We start from the raw sequence: 17,831 nt of genomic DNA, 5'->3' as shown, positions 1-17,831 counted from the left end.
GTACAGAATAAGGAATTCTTCTTCCAAAGCCTTAAAAGCTCTGGTGCTAGTGCATACGTGAGGATAATGCTGCTAACAAAAGTCACTTCCTTTTTTTGACCCATTGCCTCTTTATCCGCTTTTGAGTGACTAGTGCTAACATCATTGTCCACATGTATTCATGCACAGGAGCTTTTAATCTCAGCTTTCCTGTACTGAGTAGCTGTGCATATGTGAACTCACAGTTGCTGTCATGTTAGAAGATGGTGAAATTACTTCTGCCCCAAGTATTCTCCTGCCATTTGCTCTTTTCTGGAGTATATTCATGTAAATGTTCTTTCCAACTTCCTTTATTTAATAATGTATAAGCAGTTACATCCTGCTATTGAAATTATTTTTTGCTTAATATTGAATGAATATAATATACATTGTACACATGAATATAATATGCATTATACATAGGTGGTGTTAGCTACTGTTTTACAAAGAGCAAAAAAGGAATAGGGACTTACCAAGTTACATAATTCTTGATATCCACCTAGAGCATTGTAACCTGCTAGTGCTGAAATAGAAACCTGCATGGTTATTCTTGCAAAATAACTAAAAAGAACTACCAAAAATGCATTGGAAAACAGGGAAAGGTAAATAATCAAAACATATTCTCAGTTATATTAAAAAAATTGCTGGATTGAACTTAATGGTATGGTCCTGTATGAAGTGAGATATACATTAGTTCTGAAAAAAAATTAGCAAGTTCGGTTTTATAGAACAGAGAGTTTTCAGAACACAAATTGCACAACTGATTGGTCAAATTGGTTTCTTTGCATTATGGTCAAAGCTTTTTTTTGGATAGTTTGTGAGTAACATCCTGCTGAATATGTGTTTTCATTCTTATGTCTGCAAAATGTGTTGTTTTTTTATTTATGCAAGAAGCCTAATAAAAATAGCATATAATGTAGCTCTGAAACAATAAAAGTTGTGGTATTTTTGGAAGAAATTGAATGTTTATGAAATAACAATGATTTGCCTTTAGTTTTGTGTCTAAGAATTTGTTATTTTCATCTTGTTTTCCAGAGACACTTCATTAAGATGCTGTTTATTTTATTGCTACTGGAGCATTATATGTGTGTGTGTGTGTATATATATATATATATATATATGTATGTATACATGTAACTTAGAAACTTAATATGGGTTATAGTTCTGACCAAAACTGAAAATAAACTCTCACTAGACTGTGGCATCTCATATAAGAAATTATTAAGATCACCTTTTCATCTGAGAGAACTGTGAAAGGGCAAAGGCAACACAGCTTGTTTTTCTACTGCACCCCATTTGCAGGCAACAGTACTGCAGACAAATACGCGGTAAAAAGAAACAAAGTCTGAAAGTTAATACCCCAGGCGCCAAACACATGTCTGTGAAAGAGGAATGCAAGCAGACATTTCTATGTGCAGCACATTGCTTCCTAATAGGCTCTTTTACAAAGGTCAGATGACTGGATGGAACAGGATCCAGTCTCCCACAATGTCGTACCTGCCTTGGTGTATGTAGGGTAACAGGAGGGCTGTGTTTCCTTGCTATGGGGTTAACACCCCCAAGTAAGTAATTAATAGTTCCACTGCTAAGATATGGACAACTCAACAGGTCAAGCCTATCAGAGTGGCTGCATACAAATCTGACTTTTTTACACTGCCAAAATAGCTGCAAAGTGCTGGATGTCCCTGTGATAACAGAGATGCTGAGCAGGATGTGTCACAGAGGATCAAACCCCTCCTGGCGGGCGGGCACTCCATTTTTCAGCTCCAGATGGCACTTCATTTTTTAGTCTCCTGCTTCCCTTTTTAATTGCTGATGATGTGATGGAAAACGTCAGGTTGATAATTCTGGTGTCTGAAACCAGGGCGTGACATCACATAGTCATGGGGTATGAAATCAGTGCAAGCCTTGCCATCGCCTCCACTGAATTCTGGCTTGTGCCCTTGAGCTTTCGCCATGGGAGACACCGAGCCTGGGCAGAGGGTCTGGAAGAGTCACCAGTGTGTGCCCAGGCCCTGGCACAGACCAGAGTCACTTTGTAGCTGGCTTCCTCATTCCTGAACGAGTGTATGAATGTCTTGGTTGTGCCCAACTCTCCAGCAGAAACCACCAACCTGCATCACTTTCAGCCACCCAGCAACTGGGAAAATGCAGCAGCTTCTCTGTGTTGTCACTCAGAGCTGAAGTTATAGCAGAATCAGAGAGGTTAAAAATAATAAACAAGTCCTTGAGTCTTTGACTCTTGTGGGATACATTTCTCTTTCTAAATTGGTGCTCTTAATTTATGTTTTGGACTATTTTATACTACTGTTTTCATATACAAACAAACAATTGCACAGCTTATAGCTATGCAGGACTGCAGTTTGCAGTTCTGAGTTGTCAACATTCTTCTTCATTTCAGAAGTAATTTTTCTCAAGTAAGAACTACAAAATTTGATCATAAAGCCAAGCATATGCAGGATTAAAACTAAAATTAACAGGTATTGTAATAGTATTAGATTAACTTTGACAAGGGAAGCTATGTGGAAGAGGAAAAATTGAGCCTGGAATTTCTCACTGCCTTTGTTATCCAAATATTTGACAACAATAAAAATCAGTCTTTAGATAAATAATTCTTTCCAAGAAGGAAATTGGTAGCATACAGCGTGACTTTGTGTTTCAACGATCCTTTATGACTAAATCTCTGTACAAATATAGACTCAGTATATACAGCTTGTGATTAGCCTGTTTTGAGTATTATAGGTTTCATGTAACTGTATTTATTATTTTTTTTTCCGAATTTTTCCTTTAACCTTTTCAGAACTGTGAATCCTAAATGATGAATGTAGCATTTTGTGCAGGTAATTCTTGTTGAAAATGCGTTGTTTTGTCCTGTGTAGTAAGAATAATAGTTATGAAGATTGTCGAATAAAAATATGATCATACTAGAGAGTTTGAGTCAGCTGAGCCTTTTGACTCAGGTTGTACCGTTGATTGTAAACATTTTAAGAGAGAAGGAGAAAAGCAGATTCTAGAATTTATACCTGATATTTTTTTCTCACCCACCATCCTTTTGGGAAGGAGTGAAGTATTCGCTTTACAAAGGTGCAGGATGTGAAATCTCCAGATGCACAGAAAGATGTATTTCACTGTCGCATAATGAAATCCGATGGGTGGAAATGCCCTTCAAAGGCTATTTCCTTCCCTGGAACAACAAATGCTGTCATCAGCTATTTTTGATTAGCATGTGAATTATGATCCTCTCAAGGCAATGGGGTTCTTGTTGCAAACATACCTTCAAGCCCAGCAACAGACATGTAATCATGAGTAAAACCTGGTGACCTGCAATGGTGTAGAGTTGTTCACATGGTCTGTGATGAAATGCTGGGTCAAGACTCATCTGTGTAGGACATGCTTGAGTCTTAAGCACCCATTACATCGGCTGTGGTTGTAATGCTTTTGTTGCTGAGCGGAAACACAGTAACTCCTAGAATACAGAGTTTGGAAATGTGGGAAGAGTGGAAAAAAAATTTTACTCTTGTTTCTTGGCTACCCTACATGTATATTTAGAGTGAGAGAGCAAAATATTTCAGGGAAGCAATTCAGTACCCTATGGTCAATGTTATTCTACAGAAAATATTACACTAGTGTGTAAAAAAGTGAAAAACAGATATAAGAACAACAGATTTGAAACAAATCCAGTTCTTAATTTCCACTTCCAAATGAGATTACTCAGTACATGATGTTTACATTTCTTTGGTAATACAATGAGTACAATAAGTTACTATTCTTGCTTCCACTATTCTTACCTCTTGGTGTAGCAACCTAAACAGTTGAATTCCTTGATGTTCACACTTTTCACATATTTTGTAAGAGTTACCATTCTTTCTTGTTCCCTTAGGCTGTTAACCTTTTTAATCTGTCAACATACATTAGTCTCTGTAGGTCTTTTATCTCCACTGTTCTTTGCTGAATTCCTTCCAATTTGTGGCTGTCATTCTGGTATTGAGGTATCAAGATCTGTATATAGTTATACAAGAAAGATCAGCATTTCCTAGTTCTGTATCAACAGTACCAAATTATAAATTTTTAGACTTATAAACATTTTGATGCTCAATATCAACTCAGTCTTTTCTAGTAAGGCTGCTCTTTCTCAAAGGGTTTAGGGTTATTATTTTCTATACACATTTTTTTCTGAATTGAATTTTGCTTGTTTTCCACCAGAAGTTTATTTTATTGCTTTTATTTGTGAATGGTGATCTGGTTTTGATGTTTTTCTTGCATCTCATTCATCCCTAGAAAAGCAGCCTCCTTTGATGTACACAATTATAAGTTCTAGACTTTGCACCATCTCCAAAGAGAAATGCTTACTACTTTGTTTCATGTTTTAAATTAGGAAACTAGATACAAATGAGCTTTCCACTGATCCATGGAACATTCACAAATGTTAGGGAATAGGCGGCCTTAGCTTATTGAATTGCTGGGTATACTGCTTTTTATAGAACTTGTTTAGAAGCTTCTTACATAGAAGTATTTCTGGAATCCATGCCTGAGTCTCTGTCACAGGAAACCTAGGCAAAAGGAACTTCTCTAACAACAAATCACCTCCAAATTCAGTATACAACTTTGTAGTGCTTCCTGGTCTTTCAGGAGGTTTGCTGTTTGTAGTGAGACCAAAGCAAAGAGCAGTACAAAAATTAGAAAAGAAAGAAATAGGACAACTGCTCTCAACTCTGCATGGGCTCCTCTTCAAGCAGATGGAGGTGACAGACCCCGGTAGCAGCCCTGGTAGCCAACTACCTGCCCTTCCAAGCTGATGGGAAGCAACCCAAAAATCCCACCTGAGATACCTGCTGGCAGCTGTGCCAGCACCACCTTTGATGAGAACTCCTCTGCTGTCAGTTCCCCCTTCAATAACAAAGCTGTTAAGCCCACATGTGAAAGCCACGAGCTGGGGAGACAGCTTTCCCCAGTCTCATGGCTGTGTGGTGAAATGTGCACCCACAAGATGTATAAATGGCCACGAACCTCCTTACTCTCAGGGCTAAATGCAAAACTCCTTCCTTTGATTTAGTACTTGCTTAAGAATCTCTCATATGCAACAAACAACTTATTTATTCTAGTAGCTGGAAGGGGAGAAAGACTATTTGTGTTTAAGTATTTTGGTCGTACTTTGTTATTATGGTTGTGTGGGTTTTATGCTTACCTAAACAACCAGAAATACTCCAAAATACCTTGGCTAACCAAGTAATTTAGTTAACACTTCAATGAAGGTATAATATAACTCACCCTTTTTGAACAAACATCTTTTTTTTTTACAAATTAAATGACCCAGTTGAGTTCCTCAGCCGATAGGAAAGAGGACCCAAGTCTGAGGGTTGCCTGAATCACGTCATCCATAAGGCAACGTGGAATATGAGGCTGTTGGGTTAATCATCCATCACCTCTCTGTTCCTGTCCCTTAGTCGGGATTTCACCCTGGGCGCAGGTCAGGGCACCCAACAGCACCCACCTACCCAGGGAGCTCTGAGCTTGGAGGGCTCCGGAGAGCGGGGAGAAAATGTTCGTTTCACTGGGGAGAGCAGATGTGCAGGCAGCACTGTGATTCCCATCTGTGGGGCTGTTTTCTAGCATGCTGATTTTGACTTTGTTGTCACGAGTAGGAACGATGCAACTGCTCAGAAATGTTGAAGCAAAAAAACCCTGTCTTGAAAAGTAATTGCTTCCTCCCTTTGTAAACTGCCTACTCTGTAAGCACCGCGAATCATTGTAATTAATCCTTAGTTCAGCTTGCTGTATCTATGTTACATTGTTATGTTTACTTAGATGTGAAATGCATTATTCTTTACAAGGTAATGGCATCAGTCCATACAGTCTCTGTGACAAGCACGGGCAGCTCTAAACTAAAACATTAGGTGCGGTATTAAAAAGCTAGTTAGATGCCAATATGTTAATTAATTAATCACAGGCATGTTTCAAAGCATTCTTCGTACCTCAGGTGGGGCTCCTGGGCTATTATGAAATGCCAAACTTCCCTTGGGGCTTTGAGGATTGCACTTCTAAATTCCTCAGAAGTTCAGGGAAGTAAAAGGGTATGTTTTTGGTGTGAGTCACTGAAGTGAGGTTGGAGATAAAGATTTCTTATTTTGTTTTATATTGGGGGAGAAGGGCAGTGATCAACCAGCAAGTGTTTCCGGAAGGAACTAGGTGGAGGACAAAGATGTATTTTTCTAACCCTATAAGACTATTTTTCTAAACTTTTCTAGTTTTTAATTTAAATGTTTAAACTAAATGTTTCTGAGCTTGCTTAGTTTTAAATTCAAGTCTCTGCTATATATCAGCCAGGCTTCTCTCAAGTTCTGGGCAGAAACCCATGGTTACCCTTTGTGCCAGCTCCTTGTGCAGTAAAGGGCAAGTGAATATAAGCAACTTTTACTGCTCACTACCAAGAACTGGAAAAAATGTGTTTCCTGCACTGATTTTGCAAACATTCTTGTTTTCTCTCAGCTTTTTATCTGTGAGCCTGTGAAGTACCTGCAAGGCTGTATTTGTAGATCACCCCAGAGCTACTTTTTTTTTTTTTTCTTTTAGTAAAAAAGGAGATGCCTGTCAAATAACTTCATTCCATCTTGGTGGATCCCTGGGGTGGGCAGGAAATATCATGAGATTTTGGGGAAAAAGGGAATTCCTATTGTTTTGTAAGCCACAGACCTGTAGCATGGGTAGGTGTTGGAGAAGTGTAACCCACCAAGGGAAGCTCTTTAGCTACCTGTTGAGCCTTGTGCCATGAGTGCAAGGCACAAGATGACACCTGCAAGTCATGTTTGGTGAGGTTCGGTGAGACTGACACCTGGAAAGGACCATGGTGACTAGAGACTGGGATGTGGCAGAGGCCTGAAAAGAGCTCTTAGCAGGACTGAGCTGAGAAAATATGGCTGGTGGTGTCTGTGTGCAGATAGTGACCCGCACAGTCACCTACGGTGTCGTCCCAGTCTCTTGTGCCAGAGGAAGAAAGTTAGTGAGTTGTAGGCCACAACTCACTGACCGGTGCTCTGCCTAAAACTTTCACTGGAATTGGCAGGAGGAGTAAGCGTCATGGAATTTTTTAAAGGGTTGGGCAACTCTGTTTATATCTGACTCACATTGCGTGTAGATTCATGAAATGTGAAGCGATCCCTGGATTAGATACAGAAGTCTCTCACATGTCAGGACAAAACTAGTACTATGTGGCATGTCAGAGCCAAGGGAAGGTCACTGTTTTGAATTTTTTCTAATTAACCTTCCCACTCGGTATCTCATGCTTTACCTGCGGCGAAGTTGTGTAATGCCCTGGGAATGCTGTTCTGCTTTCCCAGCAAAGGTGCAGAGGAGAGGCGGCATTCAGAGAACCCCTCCTAAGTCCTGCACAACTCAGCCTGGAATATGTTCAGGCAGGACTTTGGGAGTCCATCCAGTACTGCACAGATATCACTGATGAAGGGAAAAGATATCTGAATGGTTGGTCTCTTTACTCTGATTCAAACAACTTTCAGTCCACTGGAGAAATGAGAAAAGCAGAAAATGATTTTTTCTCCTTCGGAAACTTCACAAAAGCTCCTTAGAATGAGGACTTTGAGATCCACTGTGCACTTACAATGCTTTGTGAAAAGTGCCTTGTTTCTGAAGAAAACAAAACTTCAATGGAACTTCAGATATTTTAGTTGAATTCTTCTAAGATTTCAGTATCAACTGGTCTCCCCATCAGGGAGGGGGAAAAATTCAGATGAATGTTGGTGTGAAGTAAGAACAACCTTTCATGTGGATTTGTTCTGCAATAATCATGGGAACACGGGCATAAACTCAAACAAGTATGGAAAGGGAGTGGCTTACTCAAAGCCTTATAAATAAAGTACAAAGGTATCACAGTGGGATCTTTAAACTCGGTAGAGCATTTGGTAACCAGGAAAGATTTGGCAAGGCTCTCTTATTTACATTCTACTGGATTCAGCTGTTTTTAGCTATTCACTTGTTGCTTTCAGCTGAAATGGATAAATGCAAGCCCACTAGACAACTCCTCTTTTATCAGTTTTGAAATTGATAGGTATTACTGTTATTCTTCTCAAGTGTGATAGGAGAATATCCTGGATTAAAATGTTGAACAAATATTCTAATAAAGAAATTAACCTTTTCTTCCAATCCCCCTCTTTTCTTTCACTGTTATGGTGCTTGCAAATGAAGTGTACAACAGGTCTGTCAAAAACTTAAGAGTTAAATAATATAGAAGGAAGAGATGAAAAAAAAGAGCTGCTTTATGTAGGCAAGTTATTGCTTTTAATAATGTATTTTATTTAACTTTTCTATGACCGTACTGCCAAGTGGCCCCTAATGTACAGAGCTGTCATGCACTTGAATGAAGTGGAACAGCGTGGTTTGAAAGAAACTAAAGAACAAAACTTGGTTTTATGTTACTGGGAAGATGTGTGCTTTCTTTCAGTATCAGCAGGCAATCAGAGTTTCTATGGACCTGGTGTTAACAGAGTTATAACAGCATGAAACTTCAATAATATGGTGATGAATGAGCCTGCAGGTTGGGGGAAAAAAAATAACCATATGCTTTGGAATTGGACAGTGTTTGGTAGCCAAGGAGGATCCTTCCACTATATATGGTCACTTCTTTGTTGATGTTTATTCAGGAAGAGCCACACCTTAGACACTTCGTGGCTTGACGCTTCAGAGTGATAACTGACTGTCGCTTTGCTGCGGATGTGGGAATAGCACTGTAATATGATACTCTGGTTTGGACGTGCATGTTTGTGTGTTGCAGCTTGTGTTATTTTTGTTTCAAGCTTGTGATCACAAATATGAACTGAATTTCTGCACCTCTGCCCATCGGCATTGGTAGAGTGGGGTTTCTCAGAGACCATCTCTGAATAATTCTGGAAGGATTCGTATCTGTAGCACAATGACTTATTTACATTAGTAAACAGTCTGATTTTATGACTAATTAGTAGATTTACCTGTTACTTAAATTTTTATGCTTTCCTTCCATTGATAAAGACAGGGTGATCACAAATTCCCTGAAAGCCAATGCAAAATACCGAGTGTTACAATGGAGTGGAGGATCAACCTGTTGTCACTAAGGAGAGGCAGAAAAGCAGAGAAACGAATTAAGTGGGAAAGAGGAAGAGAAGCTACATCTGTTTGAGGAAATGAATTATTATGTAGTAATTTACTCTTAAAGCTTAATTATATTAATTAGATATTGCATAGTTATCTACATTGTTCTTCAAAAGTGGCCTTGAGGACATAGGTTGCTGCCATTTTGGTCTCTCTGGAGCATTTGCCTGCGCTTGACTCTTTGAGCCTGGCAGACACGCAGGGTCCTGCCTGCCCCAGCAAGCACTCTCTGGCTGCTCCTGAGCTGGGACTTTGCTCTTCACATGGGCCATGAGTGTGGCATTGATGATGGCCTTCAAAGACAGCCTATATTCATCTGTCATACTTCCCACATTGATTACAGGCTGAAGGCAAGGGAAAGCACAAGGCTTATCTTCAATTTTGCAGCTCCCTCATTACTGTCTGATATTCACAGTTGCCCTTGGTCTTACAGAAATGCAGCAATGGTGCTCTGTTGCTGAGATGGGCACTGACTCCATCTCCCCAACATGTAGCCAAGGGTCACAGTAGAGCAATACTTGGAAATAACAGGCTTCTGCTTGTGAGATCAGGGGTAGGAAGGTCCATGTTTGAAAAGATGAGTGAACCATTCCAGAAAAAACTTGATTTTACTGTGGTGCCAGCCCTCCAGAGAGCAGCATAAGAAGCTGGACTACTTCTGGGTAATATTTCAAATTACTTCTCGCATTAGTTTAACTGACAATATTATTCAATATATTCATCAATGACTTTGATGAGGGAATAGAGTGTAGTATTGGCAAGTTTGCCAGTGACACCAAGCTGGGAGGAGTGGCTGACATGCCAGAGGGCTGTGCTGCCATCCAGCGAGACCTGGACAGGCTGGAGAGTTGTGCAGGGAAAAAATTAACGAAATATAACAAGGGAAAGTGTAGAGTGTTGTCTCTGGGTAGGAACAACACCAGGTTCCATTATAAGTTGTCAGAATGACCTATTAGAGAGCAGTGTAGGGGAAAGGGACCTGGGGGTCCTGGTGGACAGCAGGATGACCATGAGCCAGCACTGTGCCCTTGTGGCCAAGAAGGCCAATGGCATCCTGGGGTGTATTAGAAGAGGGGTGGTTAGTAGGTCGAGAGAGGTTCTCCTTCCCCTCTACTCTGCCCTGGTGAGACCTGGTGGAATATTGTGTCCAGTTCTGGGCCCCTCGGTTCAAGAAGGAGAGGGAACTGCTGGAGAGAGTCCAGTGCAGGGCAACAAAGATGATTAAGGGAGTGGAGCATCTCCCTTATGAGGGAAGGCTGAGGGAGCTGGGGCTCTTTAGCTTGGAGAAGAGGAGACTGAGGGGTTACCTCAGTCTTTTGTTTACAATGTTTACAAATATGTAAAGGATGAGTGTAATAAGGATGGAGCCAGGCTCTTCTCAGTGACAACCAATGATAGGACAAGGGGTAATGGGTACAAACTGGAACACAAGAGTTTCCACTTAAATATGAGAAGAAGCTTCTTCACAGTGAGGGTGACAGAACACTGGAACAGGCTGCCCAGGGGGTTTGTGGAGTCTCCTTCTGTGGAGACATTCAAAACCTGCCTGGACACATTCCTGTGTAACCTCATCTAGGTGTTCCTGCTCCAGCAGGGGGATTGGACTAGGTGATCCTTTGAGGTCCTTTCCAATCCCTAACATTCTGTGATTCTGTGACAAGACACAGAATCAGCTCAGTGATTTTTCTCCAGTCCCATAGGCTTATGTAGTCCCTGCACTGAAGACTTGCACCTTTTTTGGGGTTGCATTTGCATTGTTACAAAGTCTGTGAGACCACAGCAATAAACTTATATATGTAGTTGTGGTAACCTTTAGAGGTTCCTTCACATCAAGAGAGTATGAGGGCACAGTAACAGTGAGGTGATGGGCTGCAGACCCAGTAGGGGTATGTATCTGTTACTCCTGGTTGGTAGGAGAGTACAGAAACCTGCTCCTCACCTGGTCTCGTTTGTGTAGTATGGCTGATTAGAATAAACCACTATTTCTTCTGAATTGTGTGGCCTGTATGAACCCTTTGTTTATATCCATGTGGAATTCAAAGGCCTCTTCCCTGTTCAAAATTCCAGTAGAACTCTTTTTGCCTGGTTATACAGCTGTGGCAATGTCACATTTCCCAGACAATGTCTACCCAGCATTTTAGCTTGGATTTGGAATGCTTTTTGAAGCAAACCTCCCCATCATCACCACTTGCTGTGCTTCAAATTGAGCTGCAAATCTTGGAGTACACAGCTTGACTGAATTCCTTATGCATGAAGCTGATCCTGTCGATGTTCTTCAGCAACACACCTGACAGGCCACAGGGTCAGGCAATAGCTCATCCAAAGTGAACCTTAAAATGTGCACGGCGTGGTTGCTGAGTCTTCAAGCAGCAGCTCTTGCTCTACAAATCTACCTCTCTTCCTGCTGTTGTGTCTCTTTCTACTTTCTGCAACTCCCTTCCAGGTATTCCAGATTGCTCATTGCTTTCTTCAAATCCTTCCTAAAAATTAGACTTCTTTACATTTTTATTCCACTTTTGCTTTCCAGCCATAAGCTGGCTAGCTCTGAACATAGGGGAAACATGAAGCAAACCACAGGGTGGCCAAAAAGCCACAGACCCAGTGTCTGCGTTGCCTGGGAGGAATTAATAAGCAAGACAAAGGTGAGGGCTGGGCTCTTATGAATTTTTCTATCTCCTGTCCCCAGTCCTTGCCAGCCATGAGATCTGTTCTCTCAGCTGGATGGATGTTTCCATAATTATTTTCAAATATGTGTATTTTATTAAATTTAAAAGGTACTAGTTTAAAAATAGGGTACGGCACTCTGGGCTGAGGTCTCTGTGAGCCAATATACACACAGAAGGGTGTGTATGCCATTCCCACTTTCCTGCATGACCAAAGTGTACATATTTTTACTGATGGAAAAATGGCCAATCCAGTGATGTTGAAAGTGGTTGGGAATTGGATTCTGCTCCTGAAAATGCTGGGTTGAATTTAGCCTTGTGCTTGGTAGTATAGGTATACATTGTCTACATACAGGTCTTGGGACTTTCAGGGGAACAAGGTGCTTAGCTAGTTAAGGATGAACATGTACACATAGAGCAAGAATGATTAAACTTGGCTGTCCAAAAGTCTCCTCCCTCTCCTGGTCCTTCTTCCCCCACATCCTCTCTCCAAAAGTGCATTAAACAACTTCCAAACTGACTAATGTGCTTTGGGGATTGTGATTATTTGAGATCGCTATACTTCCCAAGTTCTGGAGGCAATTATCATTTGGCCTTATCCTTCAAAGTGTGCTTGCTGAGTGTGGAGCTCTTATAACTGCGTGCCTCTGAGATATTCCTTACATAACTCCCAAGTTATGAAAATACAGCATTTAATTTTTACAGGCGATTAGATTGTTTGGTCTATTGTTTCCTGCTAAATTCACCACACCAAATTCTGTCCCAGGGGAAATGAAGCCAGTCAGTAACTGAGATGAGGATTTAGCCCATTATTTTCTGACAAAATTGGGATATTTCACATATTTGATAGTGAATCTGTTAAAGGGACAAATTCCCGTGCAGTGTGTTGGCCACTCCTTCTGTATTAAAATCTTACCTTAGGTGTGTTAGGACTCCCATTCAAACTTGTCAAGCGATTTAACTTATTAAAAAAAAAAAAAAAAAGTTTTTTCTGTACTCATTGATCTCGTCTTTTGATGCCTTGCCCATTGTGTTACAATGCATCTGGAAAATAGCCCGTGATGTTTCTTAAGGCAGGAAATAGTATTTATGGCTGTACAATAATGTTTTACAGCGTATATGATCAAAAGATTACCAACTTCTTTTTCAAATGAAGTCCAAACAATAACAGAAGCTATCAAGGTACTGTGCTTTGTTTCACAGTTTCTCAAGATTATGCCTGAAATTCTGCCTTTTTTAGGTATACTTTCCACACTGCAGGTTTTGGGGTCTGAACTGATGTGCTATAGCTTGAGAAAGAACAAAACAAAGTGTAAAATGAAAGAAATACAGTAGTGAAATATATCTGTAATGAACAGCTTTAATTGATGGAACTCTGCTTGTATGTTGCCCTAAACGAAGCAATATGTTGAGCAAGGGTGAGCAGGAATGCTTGTAGTTCCTTTAATCATAAGTTATATAGTTTCCAGGTAGCTGAGTTCAGGATGGATAGTCAAGCAGCAGCTTTTTCTTACAACATGTGATTAGAGAGTGAAGCTCATTACCACTATGTGCTCTAGAAGATAATGGATAGCAAGATTCAACAATTCCTGTAAAAGTCCAGGTACGCAGCTGCCATATAGCAGTACCTTGAGAGGTGGTAGCAATGAGTGCTGAAAAAAACCTCTGGCTGTGAAGTAATCTACAGTTCTTAATGGTTAGGATAACTTAAATGGGAAGCAGAATCTTTACATCAGTCTTGTGTACCTTTTTCCTTAACATATTTAGTGGGGCTATCCTTGGGGATAATGAACTAGCTGGAGTAGAGATCCAGCTGTGTATTGACAAATCCAGTCTTTTCATTTTCCTTTCCCTTCCGTCTGCAAAAATGTGTCATTTTCATTCTGCTGAGAGTTTTGTGCAGGCTTCATAAGAAGCGTGATTTATTGGTGTGGCTTCTGAGGGGTGAAATTGAATGAAGCTCTCTCTTCAGGATGCAAGAAAACCAACATTAACTCTCACCTCTCAGGCTTTCTTACTGGCAGTAAAGATCTGCAACTAAACTGTATGCAATGTGTGTCTGATTAAAGCTCCTTGAAACACCAACCAGCTGTTCTAAAAGGAATTTGATTTCTTATCCCTTATTTTCTTGATGATATAATATTTACACTCTTGGAACAGTTTTGAAGTAAGATACCAATGTTTTTTAATATCAGTATCAGACTGATGATGCCACAGTGAGGCCATTCAAGTTATGGGATTCCTTGGGAATCTAAGGGACTGAAGTACTGAATAGTTCTTTTCCTCCATGGTGCCACAGTGTCAGGAGCATGCTCTGAAAGTGCTGCAGCTCCTCTTTTCCCTTGTAACAGGGTGGAAGATGAAGTGGTGCACAAAAACTAGGAGTCATGCTGTCTAACCTTGGCCAAAACTGCCACTTGTATTGTGTGACTGTCACCTAGCATGTGCAGGCACAAGTAGGAGTTTCTCTCTGTGATGTGACACCTGGCAGAAGGCAATAGGTAACCACACAGATTTTTCCTTTGCTCCTTCTGTGCCTTATTTACACCTCTGTGAAATGGGCTTCAGAGTGAAAATGTTGGAAACAGATGTTTCCCATATGGACTGTGGGACTTACCAATTGCACTGTGCAAGGAGACTGACTCAGTCTGATTGTTGCAGTGACTTGGGGTGCCCAGGTTCCTCCAGAGTCCTTGCAGAAATGAGGGTATTGTTGAGGTGAAAGCTCTCTGTAGTCTCCTGGAAGCTTATGGTTGTAAAAGCCACCTTTTCCTTGGAACAAATGTAAAAAAACTTGAAATGACAGGGCCTGTTGGCCATGACTCAGTGCATTGAAGGTCATCTGAGACATGAGCTATACAATGGCAAGGGTTTCAGAAGGGGCTAGAAGCGAGGAGCAGGGTATGTCTGGGTGTGGGCTGAATAAAACAGTGCGTAGGCAGTGCAGCCAGGATACCACAAAGGCAGGCAGAGACCACTGGAGAAAGCCAAGAATGGTCAAATGAGCTTCAGTAGTGGGGCCCTGAGAGGAGAAAAAAAAATAAAAAGAAAAAAGGTCATGCTTTTTGGGTGAAGTGCTGGCTGGTGAATAAAAGGCTTGGAATAAAGAGCAAAGAAATTCCTTCTTACTGTTTGATGATTGTATTAAGAGAAATACAATTTAATGCCCACTTTTAGTAAATAAACAGGATTGCTACCCTGTTTATACACAATTCAACCTTCAGTTTCCTCAACAAAAACAATCTGAACATTTGCTAAAGACTCTGGCCCAAAGGGGTAACGGTAGTCTCTAATGGGAGTAAATAGAGGGTAGGCAGCGCTCTTTCAATCCACTCTTTGAAGAGTGAGCTGAATACAGCCTTTAAGAAAGACGCAGGTACACAAATATTTACCTGTTAGGTCTCTATTCATGATGGGTTCAACTCTATTGTACGCAGTTGTTTCTTTTGCTCCTCCAGAGATGTGTCCTGACGTGTGACCTGCATTTACAAGCACTAATTAGTGAACCGAGTGGCCCTGCACCCTCACCAGGCATTTTTACTGAGCAGCAATGGCAAGCTGTGTGTGGCAAAGTCCCCTGCATTGCCTCCAGCTCCAGGGCAACTCAGAATTTGGCCCTGGATCAACCTGGGGCACCTGTTATTGATTTGCATCCCAGGAGCCTGTGCTAACGCTGGTGGAGGAGTAGGGCCTCATTACAGCAACTGTTGGATAGAAAGTGTCCTCTTTTGGAAACGCCTGTTGGCAGAGCTGCCTTTCTCATTTACCTGCCCTGTAATTAAGAAACAACTGGGAAAGGTATTAAGAAATAACTGTCACTTTCACATTGTACCTGTCATGTAGTTTGATCGTGGTAAACCATTTTATGGGATTAATTCAGTGTGAACATGGATTTGCAGTTTTGTGAGATTAACCAAAATGGTATCATTTTTTGACAGAAGTGGGCAGATGTTCTAGGATTCAAGTGAAGAGCAGGAATTGTGCTACAGCCAGACTGATCTGAACGAACGAGCTGCATTACACTGGAGGATTAGTTTCCTCCTGGGAATGTGCAAAACTGAGGCGAAAACACGCTGCAGGTGCAGAAGAGAGCCAGGACTTTGCTTCAGTGGCCTTATGCAATGTCTCACAGTTTTTTTTCCTATCACCGAGGGCCAAGTGTGGAGCAGATCAGGGCTGCTGGCTCTCGGAGGAGGGCTTGGGGTGACTGGCAGCAGTCTGCAGGCGGGAGCTGCTCCCAGGTACCAAGGCTGACCCTGGCCTGGTAGCTGACAAAGGCCCCATTAAGAGGGGACAGGGAGGCAGGGCTGCGGCTGGGATGGAGGAACATGATAGCAGCCTCTCAAGGCCAGGGAATCTGTAAAATAAACCACTGGGCAGCGCAACCATGGAGGTGAGGAATGTGAAACTGGAGTCGAGTTATTTGGGAGCAGCGCCTGTCCAGCGCTGCGTGAGATGTTACTGGCCAATAGAAGCGGCATAGCTGGTTATAAAATACAGCATTGATGGGACAAACTCTTTATTGGTACAAATAACTTAAACTCTAGTTAGATCAGCTGCCCACTTATACCAGGGAATGTGGGCAGCATCTGTGGCTTGCTGGCTGCTGCTCGGCCACCTTCCCCAGCCCTGGTCTGGTGGGGCTGGGTGTCTGGCAGCTGGAGTGGCTGCAATCTCTGTGACTTGCTTGTGGAGGCACATGGCAAAATGACTGCTGCATCCTGGCCAAGGCTGTGCTCTCTTTCACTTGTGGTTACGTCCCAGACACATTCTTGGGCTATTCCACCCAAGGATAAGTTTTAAGGCAGAATCAAGGCTGCGCTTGCTGAGAGCTGTGGTCCTGCATTACTCTCTCTTGCTCTGTTTTGTCCCTTGTTTTCAGCCTTTCTGTACTGACCATAGTTACCTCTATTGCATTTTCCTTCTGCCAGGTCAGGTCTGGCCCACCACAGGTACTGGTACTGGCATAAAGGGAGCTTGTGGGTCCAGGCAGGCAGAGAGGAGAGGGGCCTGAGAAAGGCACTGCCCCTTTCTGGGGAAGAACATTCCCAAATCCACCCTGCTGCACCCCAAGCTGCTCCTTCAGGGCTGGCAGGGTCCCAGCCTCTCTAACCTGCCTTGTGGCTATACTCTGCAGATGTCTTCAAGAAAGAGAATGTACCAATTGTTTGTTCAGAAAAAGCTGCTGATCAGAAGGCAGGGAAAAGGTTAAAATCAAGAAATGTATTTGCAAGTGACTTTGCAGGCAGCAGGTCTGGTCTCCTCACCTTCCTCAATTCTGCTCTGTCTCTACTAGATCATCTGATGACAGAGCAGCCCAAAACAGCTGAAAGTAGTGACTGGTATATTTTAGCCAAGGGTAACTAGAGGAATAAACTAAAATTAACCCTGAATTGGGCAGTCAGTCTTCCCATTGATCCCCATATTGTGCTCTTTCACCCTTAAAAAGCTTTCATTATTATATATTAAGGAATGTTGCAGTTCAACACAAAGAAAACAAGGACTGAAAAGAACCAATTCCTTTTGATGCAAACAAGCAAAGCATATCGTAGGCAAAGGCTGTTGTAACAACCAAGTCTTCCTGACAAATTTTGTACATCAACTTTGTTTATAGTCAATAACATTACTAAGAGGGGTGCTCTGAACTGAGACTCAAGTGTTTATTGTCATAGCAAAGGCACAAACAAGTAGAAAAGGGAATAAGATCTGTTTTAAAAGGAAAAAGCCTGATTAATACTTAGACAACTGGGCTATTGTCTAAACAGTGGTTTTAAACTTGATTTAGCTTGTAACAAAACGTAACAGTACCCACTGCAACATGTATTATGTCTAATGCTTTCCCTTGGGCTGGAACAGAGGAATAGTTTATTCTTCTAACTTGTTCCAGGTATAAAAATAATGGTGTTTTTTATTACTTTAAAAATATCCCCAGAAGTTGATGGAATTATTTAATAAGAAGTGTCAGTATCCTGTGATGTGTCCCTGAAGAACCTCTATGTAACATGACCAACAGTT

Source organism: Patagioenas fasciata, chromosome 1 (assembly GCF_037038585.1).
Source record: "Patagioenas fasciata isolate bPatFas1 chromosome 1, bPatFas1.hap1, whole genome shotgun sequence".
Taxonomy (NCBI): domain Eukaryota; kingdom Metazoa; phylum Chordata; class Aves; order Columbiformes; family Columbidae; genus Patagioenas; species Patagioenas fasciata.
The sequence above is the reverse complement of the archived record's forward strand: the minus strand, read 5'-3'. Positions refer to the sequence as shown.